Below are 14,914 nucleotides of genomic sequence, written 5' to 3' on the forward strand. Positions count from 1 at the left end.
CCAGTTTGACTCTAACCATAAGGCCACGACTGCCCCCTATTCTGGGCCATAAGACATTTTGGAGTATGTTCTGGGAGCATGTGATGGTGATGACTGGCATTAGATTCTGATCGAGTCAGTAGAATCATGTTTCTCCTCCACAGCCTGGGAATGCTATCTGGGTCAAGGAGTCCAGGGCAGGTATAATCAAGCAATTTATAAACTTGAAGGTTAATTTTCTTTTTAAACATGCTTTAACTGAAACTTTACACGATAAAACATTTTATAGATTAATTTTTTTGTTTGTTTGTTTGTTTGTTTGTTTGTTTGAACGCTTTTATACAATTTTCAAATGACATTTCTGTCATTAACAATAATACTAATACTGCATACTGCTATAACATATCCTGGCTACATTCGTCTATTAAACACACACACACACACACACACACACACACACACACACACACACACACACACACACACACACACACACGCACACACACACCCACACACGCACACGCACACACACATAGCCTGGATCATAAGGCTTCTCCATGTCTTTTGTCTGTCCATGTATGGAAATCGTGAAAAAGCGAGACAACAGATGGAAACCCGTTGCTCTTTAAGAGCCACAAACAGAGGAGCAAATGTCACTGTCAGCCTTGGATTGGAATCCCACCAGTGATGCCAAGAGGCCATGGAGAGACAGACAGAGAGAATATGCTCATGCTAAGACTCTAGCAATTCCTAATTGCCTTTTCTAATTAATATAGTGACGAAAAGAGCCTAGAAATTGAAGCTACTCTCACGCCTGTTGGAATTTCAATGCAAATGACATCTGTTTAAAAGAGATTTAAAATGGTAAAAAAAAAAAAAAAGGATGAAGAACAACAAAAATATTTTTTATATTTACTATTATATTTGTCAATGCCCTCTGTAGGCTTGAAAATCAACAAAGACTTTTGACATTTGGAATTCCTAAAGGTGCTGATAGGGATCAAGGACTGTAGGCTAAGATGTGCTTACATCAAGGTCTGCTAGTTTTCACGGGGCAGCAGGGGAAGCTGTAATCTTCTGACTGGTCAGTTTGAATGTCTCACATTTGGGTTATAGTCAAATGTTCAAGGAAGGGATAAAAGTAGATTGTAACAGTTGGTCTGTCTCTTCTTTTTTTCTCAGGGTCCCTTTCTTTGTGTCCTTTTCTTTGTCTCTTCTTCTTGGGGGCCTTTTACTTCCTCTCTACCTGATTTCTGCCTTCCATCTCTCTTTTTCTCTACACTTCCTCTCTTTCTCTCTATTGCTCTCTCTCTCTCTCTCTCTCTCTCTCTCTCTCTCTCTAGGTAGCAATCTACATACATGCTTGATACAAAATTGACTCGTTTGTAATCAAAATACTCTTGAATTGACTCGTTCGTAATCAAATGACATGTCATTTGTATTTGAGGTAACTGTTTTTTTTTTTTTTTGGCGGGGGGGTGTCTGACTATTTTAAGTCTCTGAAGTACTGAGTTTGGATCAGTTAAAGAGTTGCACTATTTAAATGTGGTAACTGTATTTTTGGTTTCCCAGAACCAGTTAAGATTCCATCACTGTGTAGCCTAAGCCAATTATTCAGTAGTTTCATATTCCTGTCATTTGTTTATTTTTTTTTATTTTTTTTTTGGGGGATTATTCAATAAACCGTACTCGGTTACTAACGTAACCTCGGTTCTCTCTAGAAGAGGGAACGAGTACTGCGTTCGTAGAACGCTGCGGGAAAAGTCTCTTTTCACGAAATACTGAAGCAAAATTATCCTTAATTTTCATATTTGTAAAACGCATTGCGGCAGTGCACAGCCATGGCGAGACGGCTCGCTCACTCATTGGCTGTTCTGCGGCAACTGCATGAGCCTATCGAGCGAGGGCTGATGCAACATCAGACCAATGAGAGTGCTTCGCGCGCTCCTCGTCACATCCCGCCGAAACGGGTGTGGCCATCCCCTATAAAAGGAGCTCGAGTAGGCTGATTCAACTGGTTTTCATCGCCGAAGCGAACCAGAGCGAACCGCGCGCACGGCAGGGAACGCAGTACTCGTTCCCTCTTCTAGAGAGAACCGAGGTTACGTTAGTAACCGAGTACGTTCTCTTACGAGAGTTCTCTCGTACTGCGTTCGTAGAACGCTGCGGGAACCACTTGTAAGACGCCGTGCGTGCTGGGATGAGAAAACACCGACCACTGGAAGCTAGTCCAGGTATACAGTGCATAATCACCCGGTAGACTTCGGAGAGTCTGGAGGGGGGGGGGGGGGGGGGACAACCACCCTCAGATAGCTGCGTCCTAAGACGCGATATAACATCACATAGGCAGGGGGAGGCCTGGCTAATGTGGGAAATGTGGGTCTTACGTAATTTCGCCCAAATGGATGCGCCCTTAAGCGCGATACAACGTCACATAGGCAGGGAGAGCCTGGCTGATGTGGGAAATGTGGGACTTACACACTTTCGCCCAAATAGGTGCGTTCTAGACGCGATATAACATCACATAGGCAGGAGGGAGCCTGGCTAATGTGGGAAAAACATGGGTCTTACACAATTCTGCCCAGAAAACTTCGGCGGCGCTGTGCGTCTACGATATCAGTGCCGTGTTTAGACAGCTGACTCGAATACACCGAAAATACTTGGCTTGCAAGTGCGGTGAAGTCTTCGGTGGCGTTGTGCGCCTGCGAAATCAGTGTCCTGGTTAGACAGCTGATTCGGCTAAACCGAAAACAACCTGGCCTGCAAGGCGGGAACTTCTAGGTTGTAGAACCTTATGAATGTAGACGGCGAGGCCCAGCCCGCCGCCGTACATATTTCCTGTAAGGAAATCCCGCTAGACCAGGCCCACGATGAGGCAACGCCTCTCGTGGAATGCGCTCTAATGCCCAAGGGGCACTGAAGGCCCTTGGTGGTATAAGCCATTGTTATGGCGTCAACCACCCACCTGGACAGGCTCTGTTTCGAAACAGCCGTTCCCTTGGAACGTCCACTGAACGAGACGAAGAGCTGCTCCGTCTGTCTGAAGGCAGCGGAGCGGGACACATAAGCTCTTAAAGCCCTAACGGGGCAAAGACAGCTCGAGTCCCCTTCCTCGTTTGATCCCGGCAGGGCAGACAGGGAAAAAACCTGAGCCCTAAACGGAGTGTTGAGGGATTTCGGCACGTAGCCGTGCCTAGGTTTGAGTATGACTTTGGAGTCATTGGGCCCAAACTCCAAGCACGTTGGACTCACAGAGAGCGCGTGCAGATCGCCTATGCGCTTCACCGAAGCGAGGGCCATCAAAAACACCGTTTTGAAAGACAGATGTTTGAGGCTGACAGATTGGATAGGCTCAAAGGGGGGACCTTTCATGGCTGCCAAGACCGTAGAAAGGTCCCACACCGGGACTGAGGGAGGTCTGGGGGGATTCAGCCTCCTAGCTCCCCTGAGGAAGCGGATGACTAAATCGTTCCTTCCCAGTGACTGGCCTGGCGTTGCTGTCGAGCACGCTGCGATAGCCGCCACATAGACTTTGAGCGTGGAAGGGGATCTGCCCTTGTCCAACAGCTCTTGTAGGAAGGAGAGAACCTCCGTCACCTCACAATCGAGGGGTGACAGGCCCCGAGCTGTACACCAGCTGGAGAAAACCGACCACTTCGAGGCATAAAGCCGCCTGGTGGAAGGCGCTCTAGCCTGAGTGATGGTGTTCAGCACTCCATCCGTGAGACTAACGGGTAACCGTTGAGCGTCCACGCATGAAGGGACCACAGCTCTGGGTGTGGGTGCCAAATCGAGCCCCTGGCCTGCGAGAGGAGATCTCTCCTCAATGGCACTGGCCATGGAGCGGAGTCTGCTAACTGCATCAGGACTGGAAACCAGGCTTGGTTGTCCCAGAACGGTGCTATAAGCAGTACTGGGCATTTCACTTCCCTGACTCGCTCCAGCACCTGAGGTAGGAGGGAGACTGGGGGAAACGCGTATAGCGGGCAGTGCGGCCACTTGTGGGACAGTGCGCTGTCGTTCTTCGAAAAGAACACGGGGCAATGAGCGTCTTCTGGGGACGCGAATAGGTCCACCTCCGCCCTGCCGAATCTCTGCCACAACAGCCGGACTGTTTGTGGGTGTAGAGACCATTCGCCCGTGGGAACGTTGTTCCTGGACAGCCTGTCTGGACCCAGGTTGAGTGTCCCGGGCACATGCACCGCTCTCAGCGAGCGCAGGTTGCGCTGAGCCCATATTAGGAGGCGCTCGGCCAGCCTGAAAAGGGAACTGGATCCGAGACCGCCCTGGCGATTTATGTAGGACACCACGGCCGTGTTGTCCGAGCGGACTACGACGTGTTGGTCCTTGATGTGGGGACAAAAGCGCGTCAGCGCGTTGTGAACTGCTAGCATTTCCAGGCAGTTGATATGATGGAGCTTTTCTCGTTCTGACCAAAGGCCAAAGAACGGCCTGCCCTCGAGCGGCGCTCCCCATCCCGAGGTGGATGCGTCCGTAGACACCACTTTCACTCTCGAGGAAGTCCCCAGGCTTACACCTGCGCGGTACCAATCGCCCGCCGCCCATGGTCTCAGGGCTGCTGCGCAGTCTTGATCGACTTTGAGGCGCAATCGGCTGAGTGCCCACGCTCCGCGTGGCACCCGCGCTTTCAACCAGAACTGCAGAGGGCGCATGCGAAGCAGGCCCATCTGGAGAACTGATGATGCTGAGGCCATGAGGCTCAGCATCCTCTGAAACCGTTTGAGCGGGATAATCGCACCGCAGCGGAAGGACCTCGCTGCGTGCTGTATGCGCAGCGCGCGCTGTTGCGACAGCTGCGCTGTCATAGAACGAGAGTCCAGAACGATGCCCAGAAACGATATAGTTTGGCTGGGGTTCAGGGAGCTCTTCGTCCAATTGATCGTGATACCAAGATTCTCGAGGTGATCGAGTAACATGGTTCTGTGCTCCACGAGCTGAGATCGTGATTGAGCTATGATCAGCCAGTCGTCCAAATAGTTCAGCACTCGCATGCCCCTGAGTCTGAGGGGAGCGAGCGCTGCGTCCATGCACTTCGTAAATGTACGGGGTGCCAGGGACAAGCCGAATGGCAGGACTGTATACTGGTATGCCCGACCCTCGAAGGCGAATCTCAAGAATCGCCTGTGGCGTGACGCTATCTGTATTTGAAAATACGCGTCCTTTAGATCTATCGACATAAACCAGTCTTCTCGGCGAATGTGCGCGAGGATTTTGCTGGTCGTGAGCATTTTGAAACTGCGTTTCACTAAAGCTCTGTTTAGTCGTCTTAGATCTAGTATGGGTCTGATACCACCGTCCTTTTTGGGGACTAGGAAGTATCTGCTGTATAGCCCCCCTTCGCTTTGAGCTTGGGATACATGTTGTATCGCCCCTTTGCTCAACAGTTTTGATATTTCGGCGCGAAGTAGGTGTGCTACTTCTGAATTCACCGCAGTTTCGACGCGCGCTGTGAAGCGTGGAGGGCGTCGACAAAACTGTAGCGAGAAGCCTCTCTTTATAATGTCTAGCACCCAGTCCGAAACCCCTGGAAGCGCGGCCCATGCGTCTGTATGGCCGGCTAGGGGTTGGATGCGAAGCGCGCTCTGTTCGCTGTGCGACAGCGGCGCTTCGGGGTGCGCTGGCATAGGCGTTACGCCTGAGACATTTGAGGCGGGGAGCGCGCGTAATACAGCGGGCAAAACGCTCATCCTCGACCGCGCTACAGTGCTTATCTGAGCGGGGGAGGTCTGAGAAGGTCTCATGGGACTCATGCAGCCTACAAGTGAACGTGGGCGGGGACCGGGCACGTTTACTGCTTTGGCCGCGCTGTCTGCTTGAACAGAGCGGGCGCGCACAGGTCCCGTTTTTACAGGGAGCCTGTGGCTCGCCAGACATAGCGTTTGTGGGCACTGGGAAGTGGGCACTTTGACTATGTTTGGGGCGCGACCGAACTGCATCGATCTTATGAGTACGGGCCCTGTGTGCAGGGCTGTGCTTGTGTGTAGGGATGGGCACAGAGAAGTGGGCATCAACACTACATTTATAGCACCATCGGCCTTGGCCGGGACACCAGAAAATACACTCTTTTCGGGATTTATCTGGGTAGCCGTAAAAACGGCTTTTGTGTGCAGGCAAGCGGGCAGCTGTGCGGGCTTGTGCTCTGCTGAGAGCGCTGAAGCAGTCGCAATTCCTGGGACTGAGACAGCGGTGCGCTTTGGTGAGGGCCCTGGTCGCAACGGGGCTTACACACCTGCGCTTTCCTAGCGTGCTAGGATTTCTTTGGGGCTTCCGGCTTCAACACAACCCTTGGTCGCGGCCCGCGGTGAGTGGGGCGGCGGCTAGTAGAGCGAGAGCGAGGGCGTGATCCGCGCTGCTGTCGCTGTGAGGGGGCGGCCGAAGGCGGGGGCTGAGGCTGTGAGCTCCGAGGGGCCTGTTTCTCACGGCCCGCTGCAGAACTGGGGCGCTTCGGCAGGAAGTGCTTGAACGCCTGTGACGCTTTTTGGGCTTCGGAAAATCTCTCCACGAGCTCGGAGAGAGAAGATCCAAAAAGGCCAGCGGAGGATAGCGGGGCGTCGAGGAACGCGTTGCGCTCTGCATCAGCCATCTCCGTGAGCGTCAGCCACAAATGCCTCTCGGCTACGGTAGCGGAAGCCATACAGCGTCCCATGGCTTGTGCTGCAGCCTTGGTAGCGCGGAGGGAAAGATCCGACGCGCTTCTCAGGTCCGCGATGCAGATAGCTTCAGGTCCTATCTCGTCCAGTTTGCGGAGGAGATCGCCTTGGAACACCTGAAGCGTGGCCATGGTGTGCAAAGCCGATGCCGCCTGCCCAGCGGCGGAGAAGATCCGCGCGAGCATCGACGACGTCATGCGGCAGGCTTTTGACGGCAGCGCTGGCTTAGTCCGCCGTCCAGCAGAGGGCGGGCAAAGGTGGGCTGCTATCGCCTGTTCCACCGGCGGCAGAGTGAGGTAGCCTCGGTCCTGAGCATTATCCAGGGAGGAAAATGCTGGGGATACAGACGAACGTGTTCGTGCAGAAAAGGGAGCGTTCCAGGCCTTCGCCACTTCTTCATGAAGCTCAGGAAGAAACGGAGCGGGCTTAGACACAGGAGAAGTGCGCTCACCAGGGAGGAAGCTACCATCAAGCCGGGTGCGCGAGGGGAGTTCCGGTGCAGACCACTCGAGGCCGAGGCTCGCCGCGGCCAACGCGAGTACTCGCATGAGCTCCCTCTCGATGCTAGCTCTAGCCGACGGCTTTCGGGCAGGAGGCGTGAGATCCGCAGAGCTCGCCCAGTCTTCACTGCCTGAAGCTAGCAGAGAGCAGGAATCCTTTTCGACCGACTCGACTTCAGAAACAACTTCCTCAGATGAAGCGGCGGCAGACTGCGGGCGCTGAGCATCAGGAAGTGCTTCGGGGGAAGCCGGTGAAGCTGGCGGGCGAGCCGGCGAGCTTTGTCGGGAAGAGGTGGGTTCCGGGGCCCGCTGCGAGCGGCGCTTCTTACGGCGCGGCAACGCGGCGGGGGGCGCAGGCTCGGAGAACTGTGCCAGGCGAGTCCGCAGAGTCGCCATCGGCAAAAGCTCGCAGTGAGGGCAGCCGCCGTCAGCGAGCGCGAGCGCTGCGTGTTCTTCGCCCAGACAGAAGACGCAAATAACATGGCGGTCTCCCTCGATGAGCGGGGCTCGGCACGAGCCACAGGATGGCATCTTGAAAAAGACGCGGCTCTTTTAGGGGTGAGTGTTCGGGAACACTGCACACACACATACACAAAACAGAGCAGATAAAGGATATGAAGCGCCGGAAAGCGCAGCAGGTACGGCAGTAGAAGGCGGCGAAGGCCAGCGGCTTCAAGGGCTCGTCCCGCTGAAAAGCTTGCCTCGACGACGCTTGCTTCTCCGTGATCCAGCGATGCGTGAGCTTCGCTGAAGAGATGAAAATCAGTTGAATCAGCCTACTCGAGCTCCTTTTATAGGGGATGGCCACACCCGTTTCGGCGGGATGTGACGAGGAGCGCGCGAAGCACTCTCATTGGTCTGATGTTGCATCAGCCCTCGCTCGATAGGCTCATGCAGTTGCCGCAGAACAGCCAATGAGTGAGCGAGCCGTCTCGCCATGGCTGTGCACTGCCGCAATGCGTTTTACAAATATGAAAATTAAGGATAATTTTGCTTCAGTATTTCGTGAAAAGAGACTTTTCCCGCAGCGTTCTACGAACGCAGTACGAGAGAACTCTCGTAAGAGAACTCAGGGTTTATTTGAACTTTTTCTTATGCTCAACCTGTTTTTTTTTATTCTCAAACCCCTGAGAATATATGTTTATTAATTGAAGGCACCGCGCTATAGAACAAATTATTATTGTAGTATACTTGTAGCTAACTGTTCATTCTTCAGGGGAAGGACCAGACATTACCCTTTACTACTGCTGGGTGTAGAAAATTTTTTTTGATTGATTGGTTTTCTTCAAATCCTCAGCATCCATCTCGACGACTGCAAGCAGATTGCGCGCGCAGTTATGATGAATTTTTAAAGGTGAAAGTAGGTATAGTGACTCCTGGGAGGGTGTGTGCACAAATAAACTGATGTGGATTTTAAATTGTTTTATCAACTTGAAATACAGACATATTTTTTGTAGATGTGTTCCTAAAAATATGCATATATTTTTACGTTTGCACATGATTGTTTTAAACCCGAGTTTAGACCCGAGTTTAGACCCGTGTCCGACCCGACCCGCACCTGTATCCGTATCCGACACAGGTTGATATTTTTCACCCGTCTGAGCAAAATTTGCGGGTCACTCATCGGGTACCCGAACCCGTGCAGGACTCTGGTCTGATGTTTCTGTTTGCAATGTGATTATTATATCTGCTCTCATCCCTCATTCAGCTCATCACATCATTTGTGTATTGTTCTAAAACTAATTTTCATATTGTACTTCCTCCTTATTTGTATTTCTCTATATCTGCATATTGGCATATGTGTCAGTCAGTATCAGTGAAACTACAATTTCTGCAGAATAAAGGATTACCAAGAAAATATGTAAATTTTCATAATTTACATTTTAAATTTCACATCCAGACAACTGCTGCAGACCGTTCTCATCCCAAGGCGTCATATACTGACGCTTTTGACATTTCGTCAACATCCGACGCACATGGCACCCTTTAGCGTCAATATGAGACGCAGATAAATATGGGCCAGAAGGCGCCTCCTAGCGGTCTAACCCTAACCCTACCCCAGACAGGTTTAGGTCTGGGGTAGGGTTAGGGTTAGACCGCTAGGAGGCGCCTACCCATAAACCTACCCATAATCTGTGTCTCATATTGACGCTAAAGGGTGCCATGTGCGTCGGATGTTGACGAAATGTCAAAAGCGTCAGTATATGACGCCCTAGGATGAGAATGCATTGGTTATTGCTAGGCAGCGAAACGTGTTATTTCCCTGTTTAATTTGACGTGCATTCGTTTTTTCTGACAAATGTTTTCAGACATTTTACATCCAAACAACCCAGTAATGGTAGACTAACAATAGACTGGTACTGGTTACTGAGAGCCTTTAAAAACCCCTGTTTGAGATTCCAGTCAAAGAGAAAGAAACGAGTGAGATGAAGGAATAACTTTGACTATTGAGAGTGTATGTAGAATTTTTTTTTGCAAAAAAACAAAACAGATTGTCACTGGAGCAGTGACCTCAAAATGTGCCATGTGTGGCAATGATGGCACAGCATGATCAATCCAGTGATCATCTGCTCCAAATCAGTCTTGTGACCTTGGGCATATTAAGTGCACTTTAATGCAGTTGACTTTACTGATTTACAATGTACTTAATTTGAAATTAGAACATTTCATCTATTATGACTTGGCATTTCAAAGATTACAAAAAACAACACTACAGTGATAATCGTGCAGTATTTTATTTATTTTGTTTATCATGGAGTATAATTTATTAATATGCTCTCATAAAATACACTATTTTATTACTGGGCTGTAATCCAAATATTCGGGATGTGATGCTTTGTGTGAGGAATTGTTGTAGAGTGAGATTTAAAGCAACAACATGGAACTTTTCCTCTGCGGTCGCACTACAGGTTGGAAGCGGAATTGTCCATTACCGCTGTCGTAAAATGATTTACGGTTACTGTATATGAAGCATGCAGGTTTTTTTCATATGGGCAATGATAATATTATTAATCTTCCCCCTTTCATAATTTATACATGTTTAGTAGACTAAACATTTTAACTCAAACATTTGCGATTTGCATGTCGATTGCAATGCTCAAATCTGAACGAGAATGATAGCGATAGCATCCTAACCATCTAAAACTACCATGTTAGTGTTTACTAGCTACCAGATTGATAATTCGCTCATCTACTAGCTGATTCATGAAGATAAATAAATGGAGGACCAGATAGTTTCCGTAACGTAGCCAGGCAGACAACAGATTAGAAAAACTAAAGATAGTATGCAAGCAATTTACAGTTACTTACTAGTTCAACAGCATGACGGCCAAGTCAGCATCGGTCTGGTAACTCTCTTCCTCCATAAGCTAACGCCAGCGAGCAAACGCTCGACCAATATTGATCCTCGTCCTGACTTTCAGTTTATTACTCTCCCTTTTCCTCTTCCGACTCTACTCCGACAAAACCTTGGACTTCTTACGTTTCGCTGCTGCTTCGGCCATGACGAAAACAGACGTACGAAAAGAAACGCGCTGGTTGGCCACATTTGAGGAAGTGGTGGGCGAAGTGACGTATGCCGTAAAGCAGTCGAATTTTGTAGTTCTTTTTGGGCGCAGGTTACTACCCGCACCCCGAAGTTACATAGTGCCAGTAAAAGCGATACAGACCCCGTCAGGCTCTGGCAGACATCTCATTCAACCTATTGTAAGTCGATGTACTATCACAAGGGTCTTGGAAATATATTATGAAGGTTCAAAAGTTACATGTTGTTACTTTAAAAGTTGTATGTGAATATTTACAACAGTCTAGTGCAGTTCAGAAGCTGTTGTTTGTGCATGTGGATCCAGCTGTGATGCGCTGTATTGAACTCAGTAAATGATCAGTCTTTAATTCTCAGACCTACTGTATCTCTCTCTCAAGTTATTACAGGAACAGATCCAAATTCAAACTTTTATTCAAGGCTATTAATCTCCTTCCTCACTACAAAAACTGTAAAATTAAAGTAAAATATCCTATTTTCAATAAAGTTAATAAAAACTTTAACAGAAATTTTCCTTAAATGTATTATTATTTTGTAAGTTTTTCCTGAATTAATTCAAATGACTGGCAGCAACAGCACATACACCCTAACATATCTCTCAAGATCACTGCTTCTTCACTTGTTACAATCCAGTTTGACTTTATTTCTTTCATACAAGGTGCCATAAATAATAATCATAAAAAATACGCAAAACAATATTTATACAAAATAAGTCTTGTAGTATAACCATCAGGACAGCGGTGATGTGTGAACTGAAATTGCCAACAATACAGTGAATTACAGTGAAGTTTTTGAATATTTTTCATAAATAATAAACTCAACTGCACTAGTTCTCTTCCGCAGTCGGTAATGCAGGGAGTCTTGTGATTGGTTTTCAAGCCAGCCAATCAGAATTTAGCAGTCTTATCTCTGATTGGCTGGAATTATGGCATATTGTAACGCTGGGTTGTGTTGAGCAAGCGAGCTGTCTGCGCTTAGAGAGCGCTCACGGCTGGTATGAAAGGAGCAAGAAAGTGAAACTTTGCACACGCAAAAGAGAACGTCCGCGCACATCCAAATACTTATTTTAAATGCAAAATTGATTTTCGTTCGCTCGCAATATTTTCTTATCTGCGAGACGAACATTTCTCCGCAAAACTCAGTTCACGCGCGTGCGAAATGCCATTTTGCACGCTCAAAATGTGATCGTGCGCGCGCAGAATTCTGACTGAAATCTAACCCCATAAAAAACCAAGTCCAAGGTGAGTTTTTTTCACTGAGTAACTGTTTGTGAATAGTGTCATTTTCTTTACCGCGGACTATGCGGCCTCTAATGAGTTCAACTTGCAGTGATCCGAATTCACATTTCTTTGCCTAAATTAGTAAACGCATGTCTATACATGATGACTTTTTTTTGCGGATAAGCACAATTCAGAGAATTTAGTTGGAAGTACCTCCTCATGATCTTCCCCGTCAGCTTACACAAATGTTTCAGACTTGTCAACCGCTTCGGGACCGGCCAGGTTTAACAATGTGTAGGCTTGTACTTTCTATGATTTATAAATTTATGTTTAGCAGTAGATGTGCCATTCATTTTCAAACTTTCTCCAGTTATCTGCAATGTTGTCATCAAAGATCAACGGATCGTTACGGCGAAGTCCCTGGGCCATTTTATCCCGCTTCTTACACCATGTATTTTTTGATAGACAGAAACACAGTGTAACAGTCACCAGCTGGAGTGCCCTTGAGAGCCACCAGAGGGCACTCCACACCAGACTATCATATTTCACTCACAAACTACATTTCCCAGAACTCACTGCCCGGACTCATCAACACTTATTATCACATTCACCTGTGTCTTATTATCTTGTTTAGTTCATCCCATATAAGCCTGGTTCACCCCATCACTCACTGTGAAGTTTTGTTTGTGTCTCACTGCATTTCTGAGCATTCTTCCTGGTTTCATGTGTCTTGGTTTTTGTGGATTTTTCGGATCTTCGTGTCTCGGAGCAGTTCGTGTTTCATCATGCTGACATTTGTGGAAAGTTTCCAATCATGTGTGTTACAACTAACCCCACGTTAGTTTGTGCCCCGCTCACCCCTACTTTGTAACGTAGTAACTTGTAGTTTTTCAGCAAACAACTTATTTACTCTTACTTGAGTTATGTTATTTTTCAGTACTTCTACTTCTACTCAGGTAAATTATTTCTTAAGTAGCAATACTTTTACTTAAGTACAATTTTTTTAGTACTCTTTCCACCACTGCACTATAGTAAACATGAAAATATACTTTTAAAGCCTTTTTTAAAACTTGGCTTATGTAAATTTCTACATATAGCATTTTCATAGGCTAATAAAATAAAGTGATGTATCATCATTAAGAACTAAGATCTATCAATGGGAAAAAGGGTTTTTATTTTAACTCTTTGACCCACTGAAGGTTTCTGTGTGATTCACACCATTAATAAGAAACGTTATGGGAAGCATTTACATAATTTTATGAATGCACTTTTGAAATTCAGAATCGAATCATTAATTTAATTGTATCTCATTATAAATCGTAAAAATCAATTGCAAAAATCACTTGAATCGAAAACGTATGAATCATGAATCAAATCGATTTGCCGTCGACCCAAAGATTCACACCACTAATTTATTCCAGGAAACTGAAATGTGCATGTAAGTAACATAATATACTAAATATTAACCAATCAAATATAAATTTTACATTTTTATTACATTTAATTGACAGTTTATTGTGACATCACTTCACGTCTGCCTTTCTAAGGATAAACCAGATTTAATTCTGCTGAGACAAATAATGATTATTCTTAAGAGCTGCTCACAGAATCATATTCAACAGTTATTGATACAGATAAGATTAGTGAAAAACATAAAGACACATAAACACACCAGATATGCAAAGAGATTCGTAAAACACACATATATCGTGTTAGTATTTTAGACATCTAAAGAATATTCAATGATGTCTGAAATCTTTATTAAGATCACATTATGTTATGATAATTAACACAGAAATAATAAAGACTCCAAATGGAACGTGAACGCGCTCGTTACCTCAAAAACAAAGCACGAAAAAACTTCACAAGTCTCTGCTTTTCGTCGAGTTTGAAAGACGTGCCGTGAGCTTACATTGGATTTACATCAGAAGAAGAAGAACGCGATTTGAAGACAAGAAAGATGTAAGGTAAGAAATTCTTACATATTAGTTTGTTATTGTTGCATAAATTTCACATTGCAGTTGAACTGTTGCTAGATATATGGTGAATATTATAATATTTAGACCCGTGTTTACTGTTACTGTGTTTGTGGATATCTGCTCAAACGTAGATATGTATATGTTAACCATAATGTTTCATATTTTGGAACGCGATCGCGTTTGAAAAGCAAAACGCACCAAACGGCTTCATGTTTTTACTATTATCTCATTTCATATCATCATAACGAATGGAAACATTTGAAGTAACATATGATAATCAATATATTTTTCTCTAGCTTAGTTGTTACTGAAATCTTTTGGAAGATTTACAGGCTGCAATAGGTTATTGCTATAGGTTATTATTATTATTATTTTATGCAGCACTGCGCATAGCCTATGCCTACAAGGCACAACAAACCTGGTGTTCAATATATTATATATTGTTGGCAACATTTGTGTGTGTGTGTATACTGTGAATTTTAAAAAGCAATTTTAACCAGAAAAAAATCTTAAATTTATTCCCAAAATCGTGCAGGCCTTTCTCTTTATATCAGTATGTTCACTTTTTTTTTCTTTCAGGGCCCAGATGCCACTGAGTCCTGCTGACTTCAACATCCACATGAGTCTCTGTACATGAACATGGTAAAGTGAAAATCAAACACCTTGGAAATTGTACAATGTTTTTAGGAATGGCACAAAGGTCTCTGTCTTTGGATCATTGTTGTCAATAAGTGCTTTTTTGTCATTTGTTTTGTATCTTTGGATTATGTTGTGTTGTAAATAAAATCCAAACAATCAAAAAGCCATTCTATTTTAAATCTCCTCATTCTTTGTGCAAGGTTGCTCATAATGATAGGACCTGATTGCTCCTAATAGGGCCGTTAGGGGAGGGTCTTTGTCTTTCTCAGGTGTGAATAACTTACATATTAATGACGTGATCACACCTCCCGCATAAAGCTTTCTCACACAAAACACGTCGTACAAATTGTAAATCAATATATTGTCTTATCTGAATGAGCAGTCA

This window comes from Scardinius erythrophthalmus, assembly GCF_964197995.2.
Source record: "Scardinius erythrophthalmus genome assembly, chromosome: 2".
NCBI lineage: Eukaryota > Metazoa > Chordata > Actinopteri > Cypriniformes > Leuciscidae > Scardinius > Scardinius erythrophthalmus.